This window comes from Hyla sarda, chromosome 5 (assembly GCF_029499605.1).
Source record: "Hyla sarda isolate aHylSar1 chromosome 5, aHylSar1.hap1, whole genome shotgun sequence".
NCBI lineage: Eukaryota > Metazoa > Chordata > Amphibia > Anura > Hylidae > Hyla > Hyla sarda.
Genome location: NC_079193.1, coordinates 265,398,976 through 265,415,788, shown reverse-complemented (window position 1 = coordinate 265,415,788; position 16,813 = coordinate 265,398,976).

The window sequence follows — 16,813 nt, the reverse complement described above, 5'->3', positions numbered from 1 at the left end:
TCTTCCTCTGGTCAAATCCTCAAGTGGGGCCACGCTTCCCTTATTGCCGGTCATCCCGGGGTACAAAAATCTCTCCAACTAATCTCCCAAAGGTACTGGTGGCCTTCTCTGGAGAAAGAAGTCTCGGACTTCGTCCAGGCCTGTATGATTTGCGCCCAGGATAAATCGCCTGGTCAGAAACCAGCGGGTCTCCTCTTGCCTCTACTTGTTCCTGAAGTTCCATGGTCTCACATCGCTATGGACTTTGTTACAGAGCTTCCCTCCTCCCATGGCACGTCCGTTATTTGGGTCGTGGTTGATCGCTTCTCCAAAATGACTCACTTTGTACCCTTGCCCGGTCTACCCTCTGCACCCATGTTAGCCAAACAATTTTTCCAACACATCTTCCGTCTCAATGGCCTACCCAAACATATTGTCTTGGATCGTGGGGTACAATTTGTCTCCAAATTCTGGAGGGCTCTTTGTGGTCAGCTCGGGATCAAATTGGACTTTTCTTCTTCGTACCACCCTCAGTCCAACGGCCAGGTAGAACGGGTGAACCAAATTTTGGGTGACTATCTGTGCCATTTTGTATCCTCTAGCCATGACAATTGGGTGGATCTACTTCCCTGGGCGGAGTTCTCCTACAACTACAAACAATCCTCAGCTTCTAACAAATCCCCTTTCTTTGTAGTTTTTGGCCGTCATCCTCTTCCACCTCTGCCGCAGTATCCCACTCCTTCTTCTGTACCTGCTGTTTACAGTCTTGTACTGGACTTTTCCACCATCTGGCGTGAAACTCACCCTGCTCTCCTCAAGGATTCCGCCCGTATGAAGGTCCAAGCCGACAAGAGACGCAGAGCTCCCCCGGAATTTCGCCCAGGTGACAAGGTTTGGCTCTCCTCTAAATACATCCGATTTAGGGTCCCAAGTTACAAGTTGGGCCCTCGTTACTTGGGACCCTATAAAAACAAGAGTCGGATCAATCAGGTCTCTTACCAGCTTCATCTTCCTCCCTCCCTCCGAATCCATAACGCTTTCCATGTCTCCCTTCTTAAACCTGCTGTCTTTAACCGTTTCTCTCCCAAGCTTTTTTCTCCCACCCCTGTTGCCGGTACCTCTGATATTTTTTCTGTCAAGGAGATCTTGGCGACCAGGATCTCTCGGGGGAGAAGATTTTTTCTGGTTGATTGGGAGGGCTGAGTCTCATCCTCAGTTTTCTGGGCACCAAAAAGAGGGGGACACCTAAGGGGGGGGTACTCCCCCGGACCGGAGCACCCGCTCCACCGGTCTCCCTGCTCGGGATCCCGGCGCCTCCAGGTCAGACGCGCTGACCGGGAGCATGGGTTCCCTTGTGTCGGGGACGCGGCTGCCGTGGTGGCTGGTCCCCGCTCACGCGCCGCGTCCCTGTGTCTTACCTGGCTCCCCGCTCCCTGCACCGTCAATCTCTGCCTCCCGGCGCAAGCGGCCCCGCTCTCTAGGGCGTGCGCGCGCCGCCTTCTGTAAATTTAAAGGGCCAGGGCGCCTTTTATTTGTGCACTGGTCCCTGACCTCTGGCCACTTCCCTGTAAATGTTACCTGCCCCTTCCTGCCCTTGCCGGATCTTTGTGCCCTTGTGCCTTTGAGAAAGCGTTCCCTACTGTGTTATATTGCCTTGCCTATTGCCTATTGTCTCGGATCGTGGGGTACAATTTGTCTCCAAATTCTGGAGGGCTCTTTGTGGTCAGCTCGGGATCAAATTGGACTTTTCTTCTTCGTACCACCCTCAGTCCAACGGCCAGGTAGAACGGGTGAGCCAAATTTTGGGCGACTATCTGCGCCATTTTGTATCCTCTAGCCATGACAATTGGGTGGATCTACTTCCCTGGGCGGAGTTCTCCTACAACTACAAACAATCCTCAGCTTCTAACAAATCCCCTTTCTTTGTAGTTTTTGGCCGTCATCCTCTTCCACCTCTGCCGCAGTATCCCACTCCTTCTTCTGTACCTGCTGTTGACAGTCTTGTACTGGACTTTTCCACCATCTGGCGTGAAACTCACGCTGCTCTCCTCAAGGCTTCCGCCCGTATGAAGGTCCAAGCCGACAAGAGACTCAGAGCTCCCCCGGAATTTCGCCCAGGTGACAAGGTTTGGCTCTCCTCTAAATACATCCGATTTAGGGTCCCAAGTTACAAGTTGGGCCCTCGTTACTTGGGACCCTATAAAAACAAGAGTCGGATCAATCAGGTCTCTTACCAGCTTCATCTTCCTCCCTCCCTCCGAATCCATAACGCTTTCCATGTCTCCCTTCTCAAACCTTCTGTCTTTAACCGTTTCTCTCCCAAGCTTTTTTCTCCCACCCCTGTTGCCGGTACCTCTGATATTTTTTCTGTCAAGGAGATCTTGGCGACCAGGATCTCTCGGGGGAGAAGATTTTTTCTGGTTGATTGGGAGGGCTGAGTCTCATCCTCAGTTTTCTGGGCACCAAGAAGAGGGGGACACCTAAGGTGGGGGTACTCCCCCGGACCGGAGCGCCCGCTCCACCGGTCTCCCTGCTCGGGATCCCGGCGCCTCCAGGTCAGACGCGCTGACCGGGAGCATGAGTTCCCTTGTGTCGGGGACGCGGCTGCCGTGGCGGCTGGTCCCCGCTCACGCGCCGGGTCCCTGTCTGTCTTACCTGGCTCCCCGCTCCCTGCACTGTCAGTCTCTGCCTCCCGGCGCAAGCGGCCCCGCTCTCTAGGGCGTGCGCGCGCCGCCTTCTGTAAATTTAAAGGGCCAGCGCGCCTTTGATTTGTGCACTGGTCCCTGACCTCTGGCCATTTCCCTGTAAATGTTACCTGCCCCTTCCTGCCCTTGCCGGATCTTTGTGCCCTTGTGCCTTTGAGAAAGCGTTCCCTACTGTGTTATATTGCCTTGCCTGTTGCCGAACCCGTTTCTACTGACTACTCGCCCTTGAACCATTGCCGCCTGCCCTGACCTCTGCTACTTCCGACTATGCTCCTGCCTACTCCCTGTGTGCCACGCCATATCAGCTGCCAGAGAGGTCGAGTTGTTACTGGGGGATACGACCAGGTAGTTACCACCGCAGCAAATCCATCCCGCTTCGTGGCGGGCTCTGGTGAAGACCAGTAACTACTTAGAACCGGTCCTCCAGTACAACCCGCGCCATCGCCTCTCTGGTCTAGAGGATCCACTACTAGTTCTGCCGGTACGTGACAACTGTATGCAGTGTAAACACGGGAAGGTTCCATTCTTTTTGGTGTTTGTGAAAGAAGCGGAGTTGCACTGCCTACATCAGCCCGTACTTACTTGTCTTTCAGATTTCTCAGTCTTCTGAAGCAAGGCATAAAAGGGGACTTAAATTCGCCCACAGTAGAGATTGCCCTATGGAGTAACGGCCAATGTTTTTTAATTATGCTATGTACTTTGTACACAGAGGGGTGATAAGAATGTACAAATGGTACACTGGCTGTGTCACTATGTGTTCTAGGAGTTTTAGGTTGTTTGACTTTAGTAAGAACTCGCTCGGGGTAACCTCTTGCCCTAAATTTTGATGACATTTCTTCAATGCGTTGTGTTTGAACCGTGGGATCGCTGACTATGCGTCTGACTCTGTGGAATTGAGATATGGGAAGGGACTCTATTGTGGCTTTGGGATAGTAACTGGTGAACAAGAGTAAATTATTGCGGTCTGGTTTAGTGTATAAATCAGTAGTTAGTTGTCCGGAGGGGTCTACTAGAACTGTGGTGTCCAGGAAATCTATGTGGTCTGTGTTGTGATGAATGTTGAACTGCAGTTTGGGGCAAATAGAATTAATGTCCTGGCAAAATGTTTGTAAAGTTGACAGTGGTCCCCTCCAGATACAAAAAATTTTGTCAATATACCTTTTCCAGACCAAAGAATGGGTCTGGAATAGTGAATTGGGGTACACAAATTGTGACTCAAATAAGGCCATATAGGAATTGGCGTAGGGGGGTGCCACGTTTTACCCCATGGCTGTCCCTTGGATCTGTAGAAAGTAACTCTCTTGGAATAAAAAGTAATTATTGTATAAGACCAATTCCAAAATGTCAATACAGAAATCAATGGTGCCTGTTGCAAAGCCAGAGCCAGTGAGTAAGTATTTAATGGCATGGAGACCCTTCTCGTGTTTGATAGATGTATATAGGCTGTTTACATCAAAAGTAACAAGGATGGTGTCTGGAGGAATATGGGCAATGTTACAAATCAATTGTAAAAAAGCTGAGGTGTCTAATAAAAAGGACGGTGTTGATTTCACCAAAGGTGTTAGAATTTTCTCAAGAATGATGGATAATGGGGAAAGTATGGATTCTGTTGAGGCCACTATGGATCGACCCAGAGGATGCTGTAGATTCTTGTGTACTTTCGGGAGTATGTATGGAACAGGGGTTATCGGATGTTCCTTGAGAAGGAATTGATGATACCAAATTCAAGGTATCGATCGATGCATGTGCGTATTTTCTGTTCAATTGCTTTCACTGGGTCAGATTCTAATTTTTTGTATACATTGGTGTCATTTAATTGTGAGTATATTTCACGAAGAAAATCAGTGGTATCCTGTATTAGCATATTTTGGTTATAGCTGTTTTTTCTGAAACAATGCAAGGAATTTTTTACTTAAACTGCATTTAAATCAGCATCATTCCTACTATGAACAGTACATCACAGCTATCATTGGCATCCTGCCAAAAAAGTTAAGTATACAGTGGCGTACAGCAGCAGGTCTTATCCAATGGGCTGGATTTAGTCAGTTAAAGACTGGGTTCAGGCTGCTTCCCGCTGTTACGCTAATTTACCAGGACACAGAGGGAAACATAAACTGACTACGTTCAGCCCATTAAAATTAGTGGACTCCACTGCAGTACACCACAGTATACATTGGTAACCCTTTATTGGTTGGATGCTGACAGATAGATGTGAAGTACTGCTGAAACACAGTGTAGAATTCTGAAGGCAGCTTTCTACTATAAAATGATGTTATGCTGTTGAAATAGCAACAATGCACAGTGTACCATTTAAAAAAATCACAAAAGAAAATATTGGCTTGAGAAATGTATTATTATTTGAAATCTGTGATAGTCACAAGTTCACGTGAAGCAATAATATATTTTATTCTTGCACAGAGGTAAATTTATTTTTACAACATGGCAGTAAAGAGTGGAGACTGTAGTGTAATTCCATGATCAAAGCTTCTAGCATTCCTGCAAGAGTTTAATTAGTGTTTAATGGTTGGAAGCATGATGTAAATGGCAATTTCAATGAATGTTATTTTCTCATCTGCTTTTAGCATACTCCAAACAAGATCCAGACTGATATGTCAGCTCCCATAGACAGCTGTAGGGAACATGTTTGTTGATGACATTGCTATGCACCATCACATTTTATTACTTACAGATGCAATCGGGCTTTAATTTTGTTGCGAGCAATTGTATTTTTTATGAAAATTGAGCCGGATTAAGAGGTCTGTGGAAATAAGCGTACCTTTGGTCTCTTGGTTTCTTGTAACAACTGGCAGCTTTGTGCATAATTAGTATTAGTCTAAAGTTATCCCTGCAGATGCTACATATCATTTTATCTCTAAAAGCTGTTAAAATACCTTGCATGCTACACCGAGCAGAAATACATGTTCTGACATTTGGTAGACTAATGAATTCAATCAAATACACTTGGAGAAAGAAAATATTAACGTCATTCATTTTCAAATAGCATCTAGCACAATTTTTTAGGATGGATTAGAAGGAGAAAATAGCAATCTCAGCACTGCACTGCCGATGGCCGTTACAGTAGTGATGCATGAATAAGAGGTGTTTGCTAGTGTTGTGTTGGGTGCTCTTACATGGACAAAAAAGAAATTGGTGCATGCATAAATGGTAGAAGAAACTGAAGTGCAGCACTCACCAGGTTAGATGCATAAATGTTTTATTTCCAATTCCAAGCGGATTAACCGCGAAACGGGACCGTCGAGACCCGCAAGCTACACGGAGCTCCGGTGATTTTTCTTTTCTCAATCCCCTTGCTGTGCATGATATGTGGAATCGGAAATAAAGCGTTTATGCATGTAACCTGGTGAGTGCTGCACATCAGTTTTTTCTACTATTTATACGTGCTATTTTTAGGATATCATTTCCTGGTATTCTACTCTTAGCATAGGGACACACGACAAGAAGGCACTACATTTCTATAGGGACCACAGCCCTATAGACTCTAGTAGCAGATATAGTTAAAAATTATAAGCTTTATTGATATACCTTAAAAATACTTATCAAAAAATGTGACTACGGTTGAGTGACACACAGTATGCAAAATAACCACAACACCTGAAAAAAGGGAACGAAACACTATACAAGTCCCAAGTCAGTACTGACTAATGGACTATTTGTATATAGATATTATGAGTGGTGAGCTCAGGGTAAACCGCCGGTCCTCCAGGATAGACAGACCGACACACACACTTTATTTAAAGACAACCAGCGAAGAGAGATATCTTTCCATCTAGGTGTGTAGTCTAAGAAACCCGTACATAAGTTTAGGACGACCAGTGATGAAGAACAATGGGTCCATCTAAATGCATACTCCAGCAATGCGGCATGATTTAATACATCAGTCATGGAAGATAGGTCTATACTGTTATAATACTGGACTAGGTTATTTAAGAATAGTCATCTATTCCCTGATTTTTCTGGTTTAGTCAACTGGTCTTTCCCCCTTTCATAATTTCATATCTATCAATTTTACCATTTACCATTCCGCCATACACCTGCTTAACCGGATGGGGCTTTATACCTGCACTGTTACAAAATATAATGAATGTTCTGTCCAAGGGACACACATGAGGCACAATTAACATACATTTGGATAAGTGATGAGTTAATCAGATAAAGTGTTAAGTCAGCAAGGTGTTAAGCCGAGTCCTCTCACCTGCATCTGAATACTATCCACGTGCCATTGTTTACATCCTACGTCAGCTAGGGCATTCATTGGACGGCACTGTTTGTTCATCACATGGGCTGTGATGTGAATACGCACGGCGCCCCTGATTAGTTACACTGCCGCTGCCGAACATTAAACAATAGCATCGGTCAGATGTAGAGGGAAAGCCAACCGAGAAAACGTTCTATTGTAGCAGGTTTCTCCATAAAATTATATCCAGAACGCTGTTTGTAAGGTATGGGGTGAAGCAGAAGTGATCACCGTGACACCGGAAGTGCTCACGGCGTCTGCTGCAAGGTATAAAACACGCATGCTGCCATATCAAGACCGCAGGCATGTTGAACAACATACCCACCGGGGAGCTCGCCTGACGTATCCGTGATGCACATTAATACGAGGTATGTAACGGTTGCTCCTTGGTTTTCAGGTGCTCATTGCTTTGATATTATGACCTCTGGGAGCAAACTTAGCATGCTTTTATTTTTGTGCAGGTTTATTGTTATTATCAGTGTACAGGCTCCTTCTTGTGACATCAGTCCACACCAATAGGACTAACCCGCAGGTTCCTTGAGAAACCCCAATAATATGGGGGGAAATGCGTCAGAAAAGGGAAAAACTGTAATGTCCTTTTTATTATTTCACTCACGAATTATTGCACAGTAGGTGGTATAATTTAAGGTATACACCTGGAATTTCAGTGGTGAGTCTAAAATCTCCCAATATATGACATACATTGATGTTCACTGCATTAAGAGGAGAAAGCAATTCTTGATGTGATAATATATATATTATATATATATATAATATATTGTGGGAGATACTGTATATTTCAGGTGTGTGTCGGTCTGTCTATCCTGGGGGACTAGCGGTTTACCCTGAGATCACCACTCATGATATCTATATGCAAATAACCCATTAGTCAGTATTGACTTGGAAATTGTATAGTGGTTCTTTCCATTTTTTCAGGTGTTGTGGTCATTTTGTATATTGTGTGTCACTCAACCATAGTCAAATTTTTTGATAAGTACTTTTAAGGTATATCAATAAAGCTTATCATTTTTATCTATATCTGCTACTAGAGTCTATAGGGCTGTGATATATATTTTTTGATTGACTCTAAGGGTTATCCAGTTTGTTTTGCTGTTTTGTGAAGCTATATTACCACTGCAGACAATATCGAGTTCCCAATAGAGCGGCATGAAGGTAAGGAGACCACCACCCACTATTCTGACTCATCAGACTCCCCCAAATGCCGCAGATACTTTACATGCTGTTATAAGCATTGATAACCGCATCTGAAGGGTTAATTGCAGACATCAGCATGATCGCTATTGTCAGCCATTATCCATGAGGCCTCAGCTACTGATAACAGCAGCCAGCTGGGCCGACCATTGTGTCAGAAGACACAGTGATTGCAGAACTTCCCCAAAGTACATGTACATTGCTGTGCGATAAGGACAGGACACAGTGATGCACATGTATGTCATGTGTCCTCTATGGGTTAAAATCTAAAAAGGCCCTCCCCTAAAACAACCCAACAAAAAAAACATTTTCCTATTTAACCCCTTAATGACGGAGGGTTTTTCTGTTTTTGCACTTTAATTCTTTCTCCCTTACCTTTAAAATATCATAACTCTTTCAATTTTGCACCTAAAAACCCACATGATGGCTTATTTTTTTGCATCATTACTTTGTAATGACATCAGTCATTTTACCCAAAAATCTATGACGAAACGGAAAAAAAATCATTGTGCGACAAAATTGAAGAAAAACACCATTTTGTAACTTTTGGGGGCTTCTGTTTCTACGCAGTACATATTTTGGTAAAAATGACACCTTATCTGTATTTTATAGGTCCATAAGATTAAAATGATACCCTGCTTATATAGGTTTGATTTTGTCGTAATTCTGGAAAAAATCATAACTACATGCAGGAAAATTTATACAAGGATACACTGGCTAATGTTTCAATTTTACATCAGTTTTGAGGGTTAGCTAATGTCATTGTTTACATTTACCACAGGAGTGAACCCATACTGTGGTCCACAAGTGCATGTCCTCCAATCCTATGTAGGTGCACAACTGCACTTTGGTTTGGAGCACCTCCTTTGACCATAGACCACATTAATGTAAATGTTTAATGTTAATCATGTTTTGCGCATCCACACAAATTTATCTGGTGTCAGGATGCCACTGTGGTACTTGTGACCGTTTGCAGGCATCCTCCATTGAATGCATTTTTTTTGCTGGGGATCGTCTATATCAACGGATCACAAGTGCAGGACCTCTACCCCAGCGAAGGTGCACAACTGCACTTGGGGTTGAGGGTTTCCTGCTATAACCACGTTCATGTAAATATAAGACGTTTTCTTTGTTTAGGCTTATACTAATGCACCCTTTTATCTTGCTGGGTAGAATTAAGGTTTCTCCTGTGAGGCCGCCTATTTATATATGAACAGGGCCGGACTGGGGATTAAAACCAGCCCTGGAAATAATTGCAGACCAGCCCCACAGCATTGCGTCAGCCATCGGTAGCCACGCATAGATTTATCCCTTTACAGTACAATAATATATATATATATTTTTTTATTATTATTATTATTTTTTTATTTCCTCGATATATATATTTCGAAGAAATAAATTGCTACTGTATTTCTCTATGCTGGAGCAATTTACATATGTGTCAATTTTCCATGCATTATAATACTGAATATGTCTATATAAGTTATACATTTACCAAGTAACAATAGTATGGGAGGAAAGGTAATATTACCATCACACTGTAACTGACCAAGTCCTCTATTATTAGACTGATATTAACAATAATGGCACTATAAAAAGAGGAGTATTATCACCATACATATTACCATCATATGGTTACTGCCAAATCCTGTATACTGAGACCAATATTACCAATAATGCCAGTATAAAAGGAGGAATATTATCACCATACATATTACCATCATACAGTTACTGGCCAAATCCTGTATACTGAGACCAATATTATCAATAATACCAGTATACAAGTAGGAATATTATCACCATTTATCATACCATCATACTGTTACTGACCAAATCCTGTATACCAGTATTTCCCAACCTTTTTTGGCTCGGTGCACCCCTCCGAAAAAAAAAAGTTTTGCACCCTGACCGAAGTTGACGAGCAAAAAAAAAAATGAAATATTATTTTTTTTTTTAAAAGCTGCAATGCACACAAATTTCAATATCTATTTATCAGTGGGTATGTAGTTTAACCTCTTCAGGACTAGTGTTGAGCGGCATAGGCCATATTCGAATTCGCGAATATTCGCGAATATATGGCCGAATATTCGTCATATATTCGCGAATATTCGCATATTCGTAATATTCTCGTTTTATTTTCGCATATGCGAAAAATGCGCGTATGCGAAAATTTTCAGATGCGCAAATAAGCATATACCAAAATTTGCATAAACGGAAATTCGCATATGCGAAAATTAGCATATGCAAATTTTCGTATATGCGAAAATTCGCGCGCCAGTCTCATACAGTAGTATTAGAGCCTTCTTTACACCACACAAGCTGGAAGCAGAGAGGGGTGATCACTGTGATGTGTACTGTGAAAAAAAAAAAAAAAAAAAATATTCGTAATTACGAATATATAGCGCTATTTTCGCGAATATTCGCGAATTCGCGAATATGCGATATTCGCGAATAAAATTCGTATTGCGAATATTCGCGAGCAACACTATTCAGGACATAGGGCGTATGGATACGCCCTGCATCCCGAGCCCTTAAGGACCGAGGGCGTATCCATACGCCCGTGGGAATTCCGGCCCCCACCGCTAGCCGGTTGGGAACCGGAGCCGGATGCCTGCTGAAATCGTTCAGCAGGCATCCCGGCATATCGCCCAGGGGGGTCATTATGCCCCCCCCATGTCGGCGATCGCCGCAGATCGCTGGACAATTCAGTCCAGCGATCTGCGGCGATTCCGGGTCAATCGGGTCTCCAGTGACCCGGTGACCCGGAATTACTGGCTGTTCGGGACCGTCTCTGACGGCCCCGAACAGCCAGAGCCTGCAGGGGTGAGGTGGCACTGTTGCCACCTCACGATCGCCCTGATTCGTCGGCCGGATTACCGGCCGACCAATCAGGTCGCCTGCTGCGGGTGTCACTCCAGCACCCGCTCCGCCCCTCTTCCGGAGGACGTGAGCGGGTGCGGGACGTGCACCCCGGGTGCTGGGGACCTCGATCCCCGGCGTCAATGTTGGGATCGGGGCCCCAGGAGCAGCGGCGGCGGCGGGACTGACCTCATGCGGCTGGATCGTTGGAGGTGAGTGACAGCCTCCTGCTGTTGCTTAGCAACAGCTCCCAGCATGCAAAAAGGGCATGCTGGGAGCTGTAGTTATGCAACAGCAGGAGGCAGACCACCACAACTCCCAGCATTCCCTTATGGGCATGCTGGGACTTATGGTTTTGCAACAGCTGGAGGCACATTTTTTCTATGGAAAAGTGTACCTTCAGCTGTTGTATAACTACAACTCCCAGCTTGCACAAACAGCTAAAGTGCATGCTGGGAGTTGTAGTGGTGCATCTGCTAGTTTTTTTTAACCTAACTCAGTGTTTCACGACCGGTGTGCCTCCAGCTGTTACAAACTACAACTCTCAGCAGTCACCGTACACCATGCACCGTACATGCTGGGAGTTGTAGTTTTGCAACAGCTGGAGGCACACTGGTTGTGAAACACTGAGTTAGGTCACAAATTCAGTGATACATAACCAGTGTGCCTACAGTTGTTGCAAAACTACAACTCTCAGCAGTCACCGACAGCCAACGGGCATGCTGAGAGTTGTAGTTATGCAACAGCTGGATGTCCCCCCCCCCCATGTGAATGGACAGGGTACACTCACTTGGGCGGAGGATTACAGTAAGTATCTGGCTGCAAGTTTGAGCTGCAGCAAACTTTCTGCTGCCGCTCAAACTGCCAGTGAGAAACTACTGTGAACCCCCGCCTGTGCGACTGTAACCTAAAAACACTACACTACACTACCACAAAAAATAAAATAAAAAGTAAAAAACACTACGTATACACATACCCCTATACAACCCCCCTCCCCTCCCCAATAAAAATGAAAAACGTCTGGTACACCACTGTTTCCAAAACGGAGCCTCCAGTTGTTGCAAAACAACAACTCCCAGTATTGCCGGACAGCTGTTGACTGTCCAGGCATGCTGGGAGTTTTACAACAGCTGGAGGCACCCTGTTTGGGAATCACTGGCGTAGAATTCCCCTATGTCCATCCCTATGCAAGTCCCTAATTCAGGCCTCAAATGCGCATGGCGCTCTCACTTTAGAGCCCTGTCGTATTTCAAGGCAACAGTTTAGGGTCACATATGGGGTATCGCCGTACTCTGGAGAAATTGTGTTACAAATTTTGGGGGGTATTTTCTGCTTTTACCCTTTTTAAAAATGTAAATTTTTTGGGAAAACAAGCATTTTAGGTAAAAATTATTATTTTTTTTTTTACATATGCAAAAGTCGTGAAACACCTGTGGGGTATAAAGGTTCACTTAACCCCTTGTTACGTTCCCCGAGGGGTCTAGTTTCCAAAATGATATGCCATGTGGGTTTTTTTTTGCTGTCCTGGCACCATAGGGGCTTCCTAAATGCGGCATGCCCCCAGAGCAAAATTTGCTTTCAGAAATCCAAATGTGACTCCTTCTCTTCTGAGACCTGTAGTGCGCCAGCAGAGCACTTTTCACTCCCATATGGGGTGTTTTCTGAATCTGGAGAAATTGGGCTTCAAATTTTTAGGGGGATTTTCTGCTATTACCCTTTTTAAAAATTAAAATTTTTTGGGAAAACAAGCATTTTAGGTAAAAATTTTTTTTTTTTTTTTTACATTTGCAAAAGTCGTGAAACACCAGTGGGGTATTAAGGCTCACTTTATCCCATGTTACATTCCCCGAGGGGTCTAGTTTCCAAAATGCAACATGCCCCCCAAAAACCATTTCAGAAAAACGTACTCTCCAAAATCCCCTTGTCGCTCCTTCGCTTCTGAGCCCTCTACTGCGCCCGCCGAACAATTTACATAGACATATGAGGTATGTGATTACTCGAGAGAAATTGGGCTACAAATACAAGTAAACATTTTGTCCTTTTACCCCTTGTAAAAATTCAAAAATTGGGTCTACAAGAACATGTGAGTGTAAAAAATGAAGATTGTGAATTTTCTCCTTCACTTTGCTGCTATTCGTGTGAAACACCTAAAGGGTTAAAACACTTACTGAATGTCATTTTGAATACTTTGGGGGGTGTAGTTTTTATAATGGGGTCATTTATGGGGTATTTCTAATATGAAGACCCTTCAAATCTACTTCAAACCTGAACTGGTCCCTGAAAAATACTGAGTTTGAAAATTTTGTGAAAAATCGGAAAATTGATGCTGACCGTTGAAGCCCTCTGGTGTCTTCCAAAAGTAAAAACTCATCAATTTTATGATGCAAACATAAAGTGGACATATTGTATATGTGAACCAAAAAAAAAAGTATTTGTAATATCCATTTTCCTTACAAGCAGAAAGCTTCAAAGTTAGAAAAATGCAAAATTTTCAAATTTTTCATCAAATTTACGGATTTTTCACCAAGAAGGGATGCAAGTATCGACAAAAATTTACCACTATGTTAAAGTAGAATATGTCACGAAAAAACAATCTCGGAATCAGAATGATAACTAAAAGCATCCCAGAGTTATTAATGTGACAGTGGTCAGATGTGCAAAAAACGCTCCGGTCCTTAAGGCCAAAATGGGCTCCGTCCTGAAGGGGTTAAAGTGCTGCTTTATACAGCAGCTCACATATGACATCTTCTCTGATCAGCATCGTTTGTCTGGTCTGGAACATCCTGACCATTTCGTCCAGACACTACTCTTCACCGTTAAACCTGCAAAACAAATCTATTAGGCTCCGCACTTTACCAGCATCAGCCTCCAGATTCCCCTTTTACAAGTGAAGAGGTATACAGGGGCGTATAGGTGCAAAGGGGTAACAGAGGGGTGTACATGGGAGACAGGTGTGTAGAGGAGTATATGGGGGTGACAGAGTGGTTTACAGTGGTGGCAGAGGGGTGTAGAGGAGTGTACATGGGTGACAGTTGGGTGTAGAGGAGTGGCAGAGGGGTTTAGAGGAGATTACATGGGTGGCAGAGGGGTGTAAAGGGGTGTACATGGGTGACAGAGGGGTGTAGAAGACTGTACATGGGTGACAGGGGGCATAGGGGGTGACAGGGGTTGACAGGAGTGACATGGTGGTAACAGGGGGGACAGAGGGGTGTACATGGGTGGCAGAGGTGTGTAGAGGAGTGTACATGGGTGGCAGAGGGGTGTAGAGGAGTGGACATGGGTGACAGAGGGGTGTAGAGGAGTGGACATGGGTGGCAGAGTGGTGTAAAGGGGTGTACATAGGTGACAGGGGGGTGTAGAGGAGTGTACATGGGTGGCAAAGGGGTGTAAAGGAGTGTACATGGGTGACAGAGGGATGTAGAGGGGTGTACATGGGTGACAGAGGGTGTAGAGAAGTGTACATGGGTGACAGAGGGGTGTAGAGGAGTGTACATGGGTGACAGAGGGGTGTAGAAGACTGTACATGGGTGACAGGGGGCATAGGGGGTGACAGGGGTGGACAGGAGTGACAAGGTGGTAACGGGTGACAGGGACAGAGGGGTGTACATGGGTGACAAGTATGTGGTCAGAGGAGTGGACAATGAGGGGTGAACATGGGTGACATGGGGATGGACAGGGATGACATGATTTTTAGCGGTAATATTTTTGTATTGATCTGACTTTTTGATCGCTTTTTATTCATTATTCATGAAATAAAAAGTGACCAAAAATACACTATTTTGGACTTTTGAATTTTTTGGAGCGTACACCATTGACCGTGTGGTTTAATTAACAATATACACAGTGGGGAGAGCAGGTATGGCATGCACCTTTCCAGCCTGATGCACCCAAACTTGAGTCCGGGATCCCCAGAGATCACCTATCCACGGTAGCACCGCCGGTGCTCGCTTGAAACAGGTTAGTCCAGCAGATAATTTCAAATAGAAGAGAAAATAGCAGACGGCACTCCAGGCGCTTGTGCAAATAAAACCGCTTTATTGCTTGTAAGCAGGTCACAGCAAAGAGGAACACACCAACAGTTTCACGTTAACCAGAACGCTTTCTCAAGGCAATGTGGGTAAAGAGGAACTCCCTATTTAACCCATCCAGCACCGGATAGTCACACCCATTAGACGCACATGTGTAAATTACACACAATACTAATACATTATTAAATCCTAAAGGAACACTAAAAAGTACAAAAATTATAAACAACCTCCAATATATATATATACAATTCAATACAAAAGTGAATCTTTTTTCTGTTGAGTTTTTTTATTTGTTAGTAAATCTATTCTCATTTTGCAATCTGTTTATTTCTTGCTTGTTTGATAATGTTGTCTGGATTTGATCTTTCTTTTAGTCGTGTTTCTAGTTCTTCTGCCTGTTTTCAGATCAAGTAAAAACTGGTACAAACAGGAGACCGGGACCCCAAATGGGGACACCGGTCTCCTGTACATATGCAAACCTATTTATGGCCATTTTTGAAAACAAATATATATACACAAAAAATAATCCCTATACTAAATTCATTAAATCATACAACCGCTTTGTAGATGATATTCTAATCACATGGACAGGTACTGAAATACAATTTGTTGATTTTGTAACATATTTAAACAATAATAACACTGTCAATATGTGTTACGCCGAGCGCTCCGGGTCCCTGCTCCTCCCCGGAGCGCTCGCGGCGTCTCTCTCTCTGCAGCGCCCCGGTCAGACCCGCTGACCGGGAGCGCTGCACTAACATTGCCGGCGGGGATGCGATTCGCATAGCGGGACGCGCCCGCTCGCGAATCACATCCCAAGTCACTCACCTGTCACGGCCCCCGGCTGTCATGTCCTGGCACGCGCGGCTCCGCTCCTTAGGGCGCGCGCGCCAGCTCTCTAAGATTTAAAGGGCCAGTGCACCAATGATTGGTGCCTGGCCCAATCAGCCTAATTAGCTTCCACCTGCTCCCTGGCTATATTACCTCACTTCCCCTGCACTTCCTTGCCGGATCTTGTTGCCTTGTGCCAGTGAAAGCGTTTAGTGTTGTCATAGCCTGTGTTCCAGATCTTCTGCTATCCACATTGACTACGAACCTTGCCGCCTGCCCTGACCTTCTGCTACGTCTGACCTTGCCTCTGCCTAGTCCTTCTGTCCCACGCCTTCTCAGCAGTCAGCGAGGTTGAGCCGTTGCCGGTGGATACGACCTGGTTGCTACCGCCACAGCAAGACCATCCCGCTTTGCGGCGGGCTCTGGTGAATACCAGTAGCATCTTAGAACCGGTCCACCGACACGGTCCACGCCAATCCCTCGCTGACACAGAGGATCCACATCCAGCTGCCCTAATCGTGACAATAGATCCGGCCATGGATCCCACTGAGGTGCCGCTGCCTAGTCTCGCTGACCTACCCACGGTGGTCGCTCAGCAATCGCAGCAAATTGCCACACAAGGACAGCAGCTGTCGCAGTTTACCGCCACTTTACAGCAACTTCTGCCACTGCTACAGCAGCAACCATCTCCTCCGCCAGCTCCTGCACCTCCTCCGCAGCGAGTGGCCGCTCCTAGCCTCCGCTTGTCCCTGCCGGACAAATTTGATGGGGACTCTAGACTCTGCCGTGGATTCTTATCTCAATGTCCCCTACATATGGAGATGTTGTCGGACCAATTTCCTACAGAACGGTCTAAGGTGGCGTTCATAGTGAGTCTTCTTTCTGGAAAGGCCTTATCTTGGGCCACACCGCTCTGGGTCCGCAATGATCCTGCCACAGCCACA